This window comes from Monodon monoceros, unplaced genomic scaffold (assembly GCF_005190385.1).
Source record: "Monodon monoceros isolate NGI ecotype Baffin Bay Population unplaced genomic scaffold, NGI_Narwhal_1 Super_Scaffold_4, whole genome shotgun sequence".
NCBI classification, from domain to species: Eukaryota; Metazoa; Chordata; class Mammalia; order Artiodactyla; family Monodontidae; genus Monodon; species Monodon monoceros.
In genome coordinates this window covers 41,878,885-41,889,561 of record NW_021703781.1, presented here as the reverse complement: position 1 = coordinate 41,889,561, position 10,677 = coordinate 41,878,885, and the positions used below count along the sequence as shown (strand labels likewise).

Genomic DNA, 10,677 nt, shown 5'->3' with positions numbered 1-10,677 from the left:
ATGTCCTTTAACAAAGGTAACTTTAAGTTGTTGAATTTAAATAGTACTGGTTTTTCTAAGAATCAGAACTTTTTCACGTGTTAACCCTTTTTTGTCACATCAGCACTTTGGGATATATGTATATTTCTACCAATTTATACATGTAGGAAAAGGCAATAGCTATCTGAATTACTGGCTTTACTGATGTGTAACAGAGATATTAGAATAGAGGTTTCTTAATTACAGGCAAGCAATTACATTTCTTAATCTTGTAACTCTAAAAGGTAAATTAATGGGCTGAATTCTGTCTCCCTCTCAAAATTCAGAACTTGAAGCTCTCACTCTCAGTACCTTAGAATGTGACTGTGTTTGGAGATAGGGCCTTTAAAGAAAAGTTATTTAAATTCCTGTGCTTTTTCCTCCCTTCACATCATGAATGGAAATAAAAGCACCTCATAAATTTGTTGGGAGGATTAAATTAGATGCAGCACACATAGCATTTAGTATAGGCCTTGGCATATTTTTAGGAGTCAATATATATTAGCTATTCATAATACTATTATTGTTATATTAATTATTTTATTTGATCATGCAACTACTTTGAGTAATAGATTGAGGGATGGTTGAAGTTTTCATGACCACACCTTTCATGTTACAGCAGAAGAAATTAAGGCTCTGAAATTACACCAAATCAAATTGAATGAGCTCAAAGATCTGTTGTTGTTTTTTTTTTAATATATTTTACTTTTATTTTGTAAATTAAATTAGCTTATTATAACTTCTGTTTATTTACAGCAGCAGTATGGTTATTGTTGGTGGAAGAGTCTGGAAAACCCTCCTCCTGTGGGCCTCGGTTCTTGGTAAGGACGCAAAGAAGAATCTGAGGTCTTACCCGTTGCAAGAGAGTTTATTGAAGCTAAGGAGAGAACAGAGAGAACACGTCAAGAGAGAAGTGGGCCAGGCCAAGGAAGGCAGTGTCCTCTGAGTGCTGGAGTGTAGGGTTTTTAAGGCAAGATCGTTGATTGACAGTCTTGATTGACAGCTGTAGGTTATATAACAAGAGGCTCTGCTGCACATGTCCTACCCATAATTCAGTCTGTTATAATCAGATGTATATTTTACATAGAATATTTATGAACTTTTAATGAGCCTAATGGCCGCCAAAGGTTATCTATGGACATGGTAGCTTGAGGTGCATATGCCAGAGTGGGGAAAGTCCGTCCAGTCGGCAAGTGGGGGATTTTTCCGGTCCCCTGACCATTTTGGAGTACTGACGGGGGCGTGTTTGGGACGGGGTTGGCAAATAGCTTGGCAGGTTTAGGCGACTGTTGGACATTCAGCCTACAGGGCCCCCTCTCGTTACTCATGGCTAACTTCCTGCCTAACAGTTATGACTTAATTTTTTATCTATTTACTGAAATAATGGGGTGATGGATATTCAACACAGGTTGGTTGAGCTAAACTATGATTTTTTTTCTTTTTCACACGTTTAAGATACTGTCCTCAGTATTAAGAAAACCCTGTTCATTTGTAGTGATCTTTTATGACTCAAAGTATTTTTATTATACCTGAAAACTATAATTTTCTCCCCTTAAACATTTGAGTCTTAAAATTTCTTCAGGTTTAAAAATATTTAAGTCATTTTGCAATTAACCTTTCTTGTCCCCCCTCCCATTCCAATTTGTAACAAAATGCACTGTGACAAAAAGGATTTACAGAACATTGCTATGTAGGAAAGCTTTTTAGGAATACGTTGTTAAGTGTCCTCAACATTAAATAAATGGTTTTAGTAACAAGGGTTGAATTATGCAAAAACAAACAAAAGGATTTTTCTCCTTAGCACTTGTTTAAACAGGAATTTCTGTAAATTGGATAAATAATAACAATCTAATTATGTGACTTCTTTTAATTGATTAAGCATTTAACCATGTCATGCTGGGCTTTTTTAAAAAAGTCTTTTATAACTCATTTAAGTGTGTTTTGTCAGTCATCATTTCCTGAAGTGGTTCTTTGTTAATTCCTAGGATATAATTCAGGAAGCGGTGGGAAATTAGATTGGAGAAGAAAGTTTAGGCTACGGGATGAGGAGGAAGAAAGTGAAGGTAAGAATTTTGTTCTGTGGGCAGTGAAGAATCTTTGAAGATTTCTTAGTAGGAAAGTGATTTCTTATGAACTCTGCAAGATTAATTTGGCAAAGATATCTACAACCTATTGGACCATAAACTGAAGTTAGGAGTTTATTTTAATTGTCCTGGTAAGAGACAATGAGCATCTGAGCAATGATGCCTACATTGAGAATGGAGAGGAGAGAGGCGCAGATGAGAAATATCACTTAGGTTGATTAAATATACATGAAAAATATGGGAGAGGCAGAGTAAAATGTTACTTGGTTAGGGTAAAATATAATGTGTAAACTAGAAAAGTAGAAAGAAATATTCAGGAGCAATTTAAAGCACAAGAGAGTGATTTTTAATTTTAACTGTTAAATGAATTTGCATCAACAGATTCAGATGAATCATATTCCAGGATAATAGTAATAGCCATGAAATTTCAAGGAAGTAACAGAAGGACAGTTACCCTCTTCTCTTAGAATACCACCTTACCTTTACAAGCAGGATCCTGGGCAAAGACAATAAGGGCTCCAGTAGTCTTGGTTTGTCATAGTTGGTGTAGTCCTTCTGCTCTACAAGAGGGAGCTAGGTAAAGAGAGAGAGCCACAGGCTTCTCAGCTGCTCTTGTTTAGAGTAGAATTTCTGCAACACAAAGCTGGGCCTATGTCATAAATGTTTGTGGCCTCACCTTCCCAGGGAGGAACCATAACCGTAGACTGGGAGCTAGAGATGGAGGAACCATGTTCTTTGCTGCACCCTTAGGGGCAGAGTTTCTTATAATGCCAAGCTGGAGAGAGGGAGAGGGAGTGGATTGTGGGTTAAATGTCATAGACTTCCGCAATTTCTACTGAGATTTAGTGGATTTTCTTGAATAAATATGTCTATGTGCCCTTAGGACAATTTACAGGCACTTTAGTTGCATGTGTTGTTTTAATACTTTTCGCTAGTTATGACTGTTTCACTGAGAGCTTCTCACACTGTCATTCCAAAGGTATCTCTTTAGTTGTCATTTGTTAATAGAGATGTTGGCAAGTGAAGTGTGCTTAGAAAAAGAGAAAGGATTGTGAATGGGTCTGAAAATCAGGCCATATCAGCAGTATCTCGGAGAACTAAAATACAGAAGAGATGCTAGGAAGCAGGGTCTTCATAGATTTAAAATGGTAAAGATAACTTTAATCTGTGTAACTCCACTGAGCAGAACTAAAACTAATACACAGAATTACTGGGAGGCAGATTTCATTAATTTTTGAAACAAGTTTAGTTGAGTGAAAAAGAAATGCAGCCAAATGTGTAGTACTGAGATCCCTTTTCCTGGAGATATGTGAACAAAGCTGAGACCTTTTAAAGGAATGCCAGAGGAGGTGTCTGCAATGATAGATGATCAGGCAAGATGAACATAGAAATGTTTACATTGCACAGAAGACAGTTGGAGGCTTCTGTATTAATCAAGGTGAGAGATGATGCTGGTCTGAAGGGGACAGTAGCAGACAGAATGGAGAGAAGTGGACTAGCACCTAGCATTATGGTACATGCTATAGGGAAGGATGCAAGGATGTATGAGATTAATGACAGCCTGTTGTGGACTAAGAGTTCACTTGACATTGAGTTAGAAATTCTTTTTCCTTTATAGTCTAATGGGCCACAGTTGTGATTTAAGGGATGTTTAGGTACCCATAAATCTTGCATCTTCTCATCTTTGCTTAGATGTAGAATTGTTTCATTGGAGCTTGACTTCACGTATTTTCAACACATTTGAAAATGTGATCCTTCCTCTGACATATCAAGCAACAAAGATAAAAATAAAATGTTTACTAGCACAACAGTTTTCAGATATTTTGACTTTATCTCTACACCAACTAACAGTAGAATTTTCTAGAAGCAACAAGACGAACAGTAACACAAATGAAAACAAATAAAACAATGAATAAATGTTTATAAGCTGCAGACCCAGATCACAAGGTCAAGCATACTTTCATGCACTTTTAAAGTCAAGAATATAAATGAGGGCTATCTCTGCACTGAAGATCTCTAAGAAGAATTAAAAAGCAGTAAAAGATCAGTAGTATAAATGGGGGAAAGTTTGAAATGTATAGTTTTAAAGCAGCAAGTAGGTAGAAACTCTAAAGGGAATTAGGATATAATAAGAAAAATTGGGGGCACTAGATTATCAATTTTGGTAATAATGAAAAGAATGCAAGAACCTCACAATTTAAATTGTGATTCCACAGATTGTGATTCACTAAACTTTTTTTTGTTTTGTTTAGTAAAAACACAGTATTTGAAATGTACCTAATTAGGCAGAATGCTAGAGACTTTTTTAATGCTTGTGTTTTCCTGACACTTATACAAATATTTAATGTTTAATTAAAATGGTTAATTTCTCCCTTGGTTTAGGAGTAGACACACTTAAACTGCATTTAGATCAATAAGAGAAAATAGGATCTCTGTAAATATTTAAGGATAAGAAGCCAGTATTCTGTAATAGTTCTGTACTTAGGTGTTTGTAATCAGATTTACGGGATACTTACTATTATGAAATGTATTTCAGCAAGAAATTCTCAAGAAAGTTTGTTTTGTTTGTGAATCCTGCCCTTACAATTAAAATAATGCACTGCAATTCATCCAGGGATCTAAGAAGTTCTCTTATAGGCATTTGAATTATTTATTTTCCATCTTGCTGTAATTGGGGATTTTCAGGTTTTATGTTCCTTGAATTTTCTACCTGCAGTTGTAATAGGACATTATTAGGTATAATGGGGCAGACATTGTAGAAGAAATTCCCTTCATGAATTTATGTAGCTTCAAATATAAATGAAAATTTTAAAACGAATTAGAAAAATGTACCAGAAAAAATGTTATAGTTACAAACACAGACATTAATTTGAATATGTTCCTTGTACTTATGTCCCTCTATTCCTTCTAGACAGATAAGATTTTAATTTTCAAAAGATGATAGCTTCCTAAGTTGAAATTTAGAAAACCATTAACAAGTCATGAGTACAGATTTAACATAAATTTGCTTTGGAGGGGATTTCATAAAACTGTTTTTCGTCAAAAATGACATGTGTTGTTATAAGAAATTTGAACATTGGATGGTTTAATCATGAAGTTGTCAGTCGTTTACCACAGAATATGTGAACAAATGAAATGTGTTGGCATTTTATTGGTAATCATTATGGCCACTTGGGATATCATGCTATTTGAATATAGGTAAGGATAGAATGCTTATATATTAATAAAATATAATAAATTATAATAGTCTTCAAATGAACATATACCTAATCTACAGATGAATCAATTTACAGATAATTAATAAATGATGTGATTTGTGTGATGTGTAAATCAAGTGATGTTTTTAATTTTGTCCAAAGAGAGTTTCAGTTTTTAATGGATGTCATGAAATGAAAAGGCTGACCTTGATTTTAGAAGGAAGGATAATAATGTTATTATTTTAGAAGGAAGGATAATAATATTTTGGAGAGTAAGTTTACATAATTTCTTTCAGAAAAAATAAGGAGAGAATGCCTGTTTTTCTATATGAAATTAAATAGGTGGCAACTTTAAACTTTGTCTCATGCTAATAGTCCCTAGGTACTAATTAGATTATAAAGCCTACCAAGTATATATATGTGATTAATTCATTCAGGCTCTCTTTAGTAGCTGTGTTAGTCAGAATAGGCTACATAATGCTGTAGTATTAAAAATCCTTAAAATCTCAGTAGTTTAATTCAATGAAAGGCTATTTCTTATTAATGCTATATGTCCAACATGTCAGCAGGGCCTCCTTTCACATGTTACCCAGGTTGAAAAGGGATTCTTCGTTTTGTTTTTTTTTTTCAAATTTTAGTGTCATTTTATTTAATAATATTTTAACATCTTTATTGGAGTATAATTGCTTTACAATGGTGTGTTAGTTTCTGCTTTATGACAAAGTGAATCAGCTATACATATACATATATCCCCATATCTCCTCCCCCTTGCATCTCCCTCCCACCCTCCCTATCCCACCCCTCTAGGTGGTCACAAAGCACTGAGCTGGTCTCCCTGTGCTCTGCAGCTGCTTCCCACTAGCTATCTATTTTACATTTGGTGGTGTATATATGTCCATGCCACTCTCTCACTTTGTCCCAGCTTACCCTTCCCCCTCCCCACATCCTCAGGTCCATTCTTTACGTCTGTGTTTTTATTCCTGTCCTGCCCCTAGGTTCTTCAGAACCTTTTTTTTTTTTTTTTTAGATTCCATATATGTGTGAGCATATGGTGTTTGTTTTTCTCTTTCCCACTTACTTCACTCTGTATGAAAGTCTCTAGGTCCATCCACCTCACTACAAATAACTCAATTTCGTGTCTTTTTATGGCTGAGTAATATTCCATTGTATATATGTGCCACATCATCTGACAGGGATTCTTAGCCCTTCTTTTCATACTCATCTGGCTGCAGGAAGAAAGAATATTTAGTCTAGCACTGGCTGCTTTAGCTACTGCCTGGAATTGACATTTTTGCTAACATTTTACTGGCCAAAGAAAGGTCACATGGCCACACCTAACTTCAGAGATGCAGAGACATGAAATCTCATTATGTGCCCAGAAAGCAGAGAACCAGAAGTATTTAGCAAACAGAATTAATGAAAAAACATGCTGAATCTTATCTCTAGGTCATTGTTGGATAATCCTAGATATGTTTGATTAGTGTCAAAAGCTAAAGAACATGTGCCAAATTTTTTTGAGAATTGAAGGATTAACTTTAACATACATCTGAGTATACGCAAATAATGGTAATTCCTTTAACAACTCAAGATGCTGTCATATTATAGAGGTCACTTGGATCCAGTGACATTATTGAGCTCCAAGTAAAATGGCCGAAATGTAATGGGATCATAACAAGCAGATTAGATGCACAGGACTTCGTCAGTAAGAAATACACATATTCTTGAATGGTCTAATAAAAGAATCTGGGTAGGTGCCTAAGCTAAGAGTACAGTTAAATTTGGTTTGAGCACTTGGAATAAGAAATTTGAGTAAAATCAGGAAAGGAGGGGATGGTTCTAGGGTAATCAGAATAAGCAGACTGGCCAGAGGTGCCGACTGGCTAGTAGGAGAAAGGATCCAGACAGGGATCTTGACCAGGATCGACGAGATGGGAGCAGGTTAAAAAAGAGCTGATATTGGTATAGGCAAGGGCACAGGTACTGGATTGTTTCAGAAGGAAAGGATATAAATCGCACTGTAGTTGCAGCCTACTTGACAGTAAATTGCATAGTTTCTCGTGTGTCAGAATACATCATTGAAAGGTTTTTGGCTCAGATATGACTTTTAAAGAGGGTATACAAAGTGCAATCAAAAAACATCACTATGGGGCAGGATATCCCAGCCTTTTAAGAGTCTAATCCATTAAGGATTAATTGATACTGACAAAAGATATGACTTCTTTGTTTCTGGAACTCTCTGAATTTAGTTTATGAGGTAGAAACACCACTTTGGTATTTATAAGGAACTTCTTTGTGGACTAAATAGGGGTTGAGCTCTTCACATACCTGGGAGTATTTCCTGAGACAGTATATGCTTATAAACACATCACTAGGATGAAGGTGAGAGATTTAGTTGGGCAGAGCTAGGAATTGAGTGAATACATTTATCTCAGAGAAGTATCATAATTTTAATATTAAATTGGAACACTTGAATTTGAATTCTGTAATAGTTGAGAATGCTTTCTATAGTAGTTATTTCAGTCCAGACATTTTACAGTTCATATCTGTAATCAGAAGTTTTTATTTTTCTTTTCTTTACTCTTTATTTTACCATATTATATTTAAAAGTTAATAACTTTGTTTTACATATATTATATGAAATTATATAAAAACACTGAGAATAGGAATGTTTTTCTTGATTAACTTTCTATACTTAAATTTGTATATTTACTAAGTTTATCAATCTAGATACCAGTTACCAGTTTGCTGGTAACACTAAGCTGACAGAAAAGCAAAGCCCATTGAAGAATTGAAACTATCCCTTGTGTATAATACCATAAGCTTTAATGTTTTATAACAATGGAAACAGCAAATCTTTAGAGCTTTTCCTTCCATATGAGTTTAATGTTTAAGAAGTCTTTTTAATAACTGCATCTTTAAATACACCATTACTCTGAAAATCAATATTGTCCTATTTAAAAGACTAGCATATATTTCATTGTGTTCACTACATATTGGTTTTTAAGCTCAAAGCATTTTTAATGGGACTTTGGCATTTTGTAATTTTTATGCTAAAACTGAACTTCCTAAGTATGACCACTTGATCTAATGTTAAATTTTAAATTATTTAGAATAGGAATTTTCTCCCAATAAGAATAAAGCTTTTTTTTTAAACTAATTTACTCCATATCTGTTTACAGCACAAGTCCTTTAACTTCATTAATAATAAATTTTTTCTTAATGTAAGACTAGGCAGAAAATAAGTAGATATGTTCATATTTTGTTCCTAATAATCTTTGGTTGAAACTTTGTTAAGCCATTTTGAAATATATTAAAAATAGTGCATTTGGTTAGTGACGTTTCAATATTATACTTGTATATCTTTTAAAGAAAGATTGCATTTTATAATATATTAGGTATTTTGTAAATCATCATTTTATATTCATAATATACAGATTTTAAATATGCATACTATGTTGGCTTCTAATTTATGGAAAATTATTTTACATTTTATGGAAATATTTTAAGGCACATAAACTAGTGTGTTTTGTTTAATAAAATGCAATAGACCTAAACACCTATATTTAAGAGATTTTTCCCCCAAAGTATAGCAGTATGTGAAATAATTTGCCCTTATACTCTCAATCAGAGACATTCCTTATTTAACTTGACACTAGAAGAGATTATTCATGACCTAGAGACCACAGTATGGGCCTCTTTGCTTCCTCAGTTTTCTCATACTCAAATTTATACAAATTATTGAACGCCTTATTAATCTTTAAGAATCTACCCAGGAATGTTTTAAAATCATAGTCCTTCATGCACAAGAAGCCTAAATATTTTAAGTGTTATACAATTACATTTTTTAGAGAATAATAATGCTATGGTAAAGCAGAGATGTAAATGCAGGGTAAAACAAAGGTTTATCGAGTTATTTTCTTTGAATAAGATTTTAATGTTTACAGTTGCTGTAAACAAGCATCATCATAATCCCTGCTTGGAACAGGGATTGGAGTAGGAGGAAGAGCATATGAGAAAGGTTAAGACTAGGCAGGGGGCCTGAGGAGTTACGGACAGGTTGAAGACTAGTATTTCTCCAAAGTTTCATTAAACCTGAAGGTTATGATTTTCCCCATCCTCTCTATTCCCTTTTATTTGACTCTTCTACCTTTGATATCATTTTTTTTTTCCAGGAAGCTCTTCTAACCTTTAAGATTCTGTAGGGCGTTTGAATCATCTAAGTACATAACACCCCATATTTATCCCTATCATACAAAGTACATCTGTAAATTGGCTTTTTACCAACTGTGATCTCTTTTAGGACAGGAACTATATCCTGCTAACCGTTTATTCTTAGCACTTGGCACAGTAATCGATGTATTCTTGGTGTGTAATAAATGTTTGTGGAAAGAATGAACAATTAAAATTTAGCTTGGGTGAATGGAATGAGTTGTATGCATTGGAATATGTTAGACATAGAAGATGATAGGAAAGGTAATTAATTCAGGGTTAGAATTGTTGGAGTAGAATTCCTTTCCTTTTCCATACTCACATTTTAGGGAAAATGAAAGCATAATTAGTTAGAAATAGGATTTCTGAATTCTGATCCTAGTTTTGTGAAAAGTTACCTTTGTGATGTCGGACAAATTTTCTGACTATGCTAGCATTCATTTCTGCATTCATATAAAGCAGAAACTTAACTCCATGATTGAAAAGGTTCTTTGAGTAACAAAGTCATATGACGGTGTGAAAAATTCTCTGACATCAATAATAGAGCTGAGAAATTAGCTGGGTACAAGGGGTTTCTATTGGATAGAGGATGAGTATTGCCTTGTTTTGTCATATTTTAGTAGCGTCAGAAGCAGAAAAAATTTGGGCTCTTTGGTGGGACTGATGGCGGACTCCAGGAGGGCTCATGCTAAGGAGTACTTCCCAGAACTTCTGCTGCCAGTGTCCTTGTCCCTGCAGTGAGCCACAGCCACCGCCCCACCTCTGCAGGAGACCCTCCAACACTAGCAGATTTGAAATTATTGTTCCTGGAGTTATTGCAATATATTTCTTCTTGAAAGTGATGACACACTGGATAGAATGTTGACCCAAATTAAGGATCCTAATTGCAAACTAAGAAAATACACTAGTGCATTTTGGGAGCTTTTGGACCATAAGGATTGAAGTCAAAGGATATCAGATAAATCCTCAGCTGTAAGAATGCATGAACTCTATAATGCTCAAATGGGCTGATGTTTGGACTGTACACTGCTGTCATATAAAGAGGAAGGAGCAGACCTTCAAGATGGCGGAGGAGTAAGACATGGAGATTACGTTCCTCCCCACAAATGCATCAGAAATACATCTACATGTGGAACAACTCCTACACAACACCTACTGAACACTGGCAG

General features: G+C 34.7%; 1 long non-coding RNA gene across 1 annotated transcript in view; it reads left to right on the top strand.

The window, feature by feature from the left end:
* The first annotated feature begins 774 nt into the window (after window positions 1-774).
* LOC114908711 overlaps window positions 775-10,677 on the top strand; it is a 50,086-nt gene continuing 40,183 nt past the window's right edge. The window contains exons 1-2 of the long non-coding RNA XR_003797024.1: window positions 775-839; window positions 2,004-2,081. This is a non-coding gene — a long non-coding RNA (uncharacterized LOC114908711). The remainder of the gene's footprint in view (window positions 840-2,003; window positions 2,082-10,677) is intronic.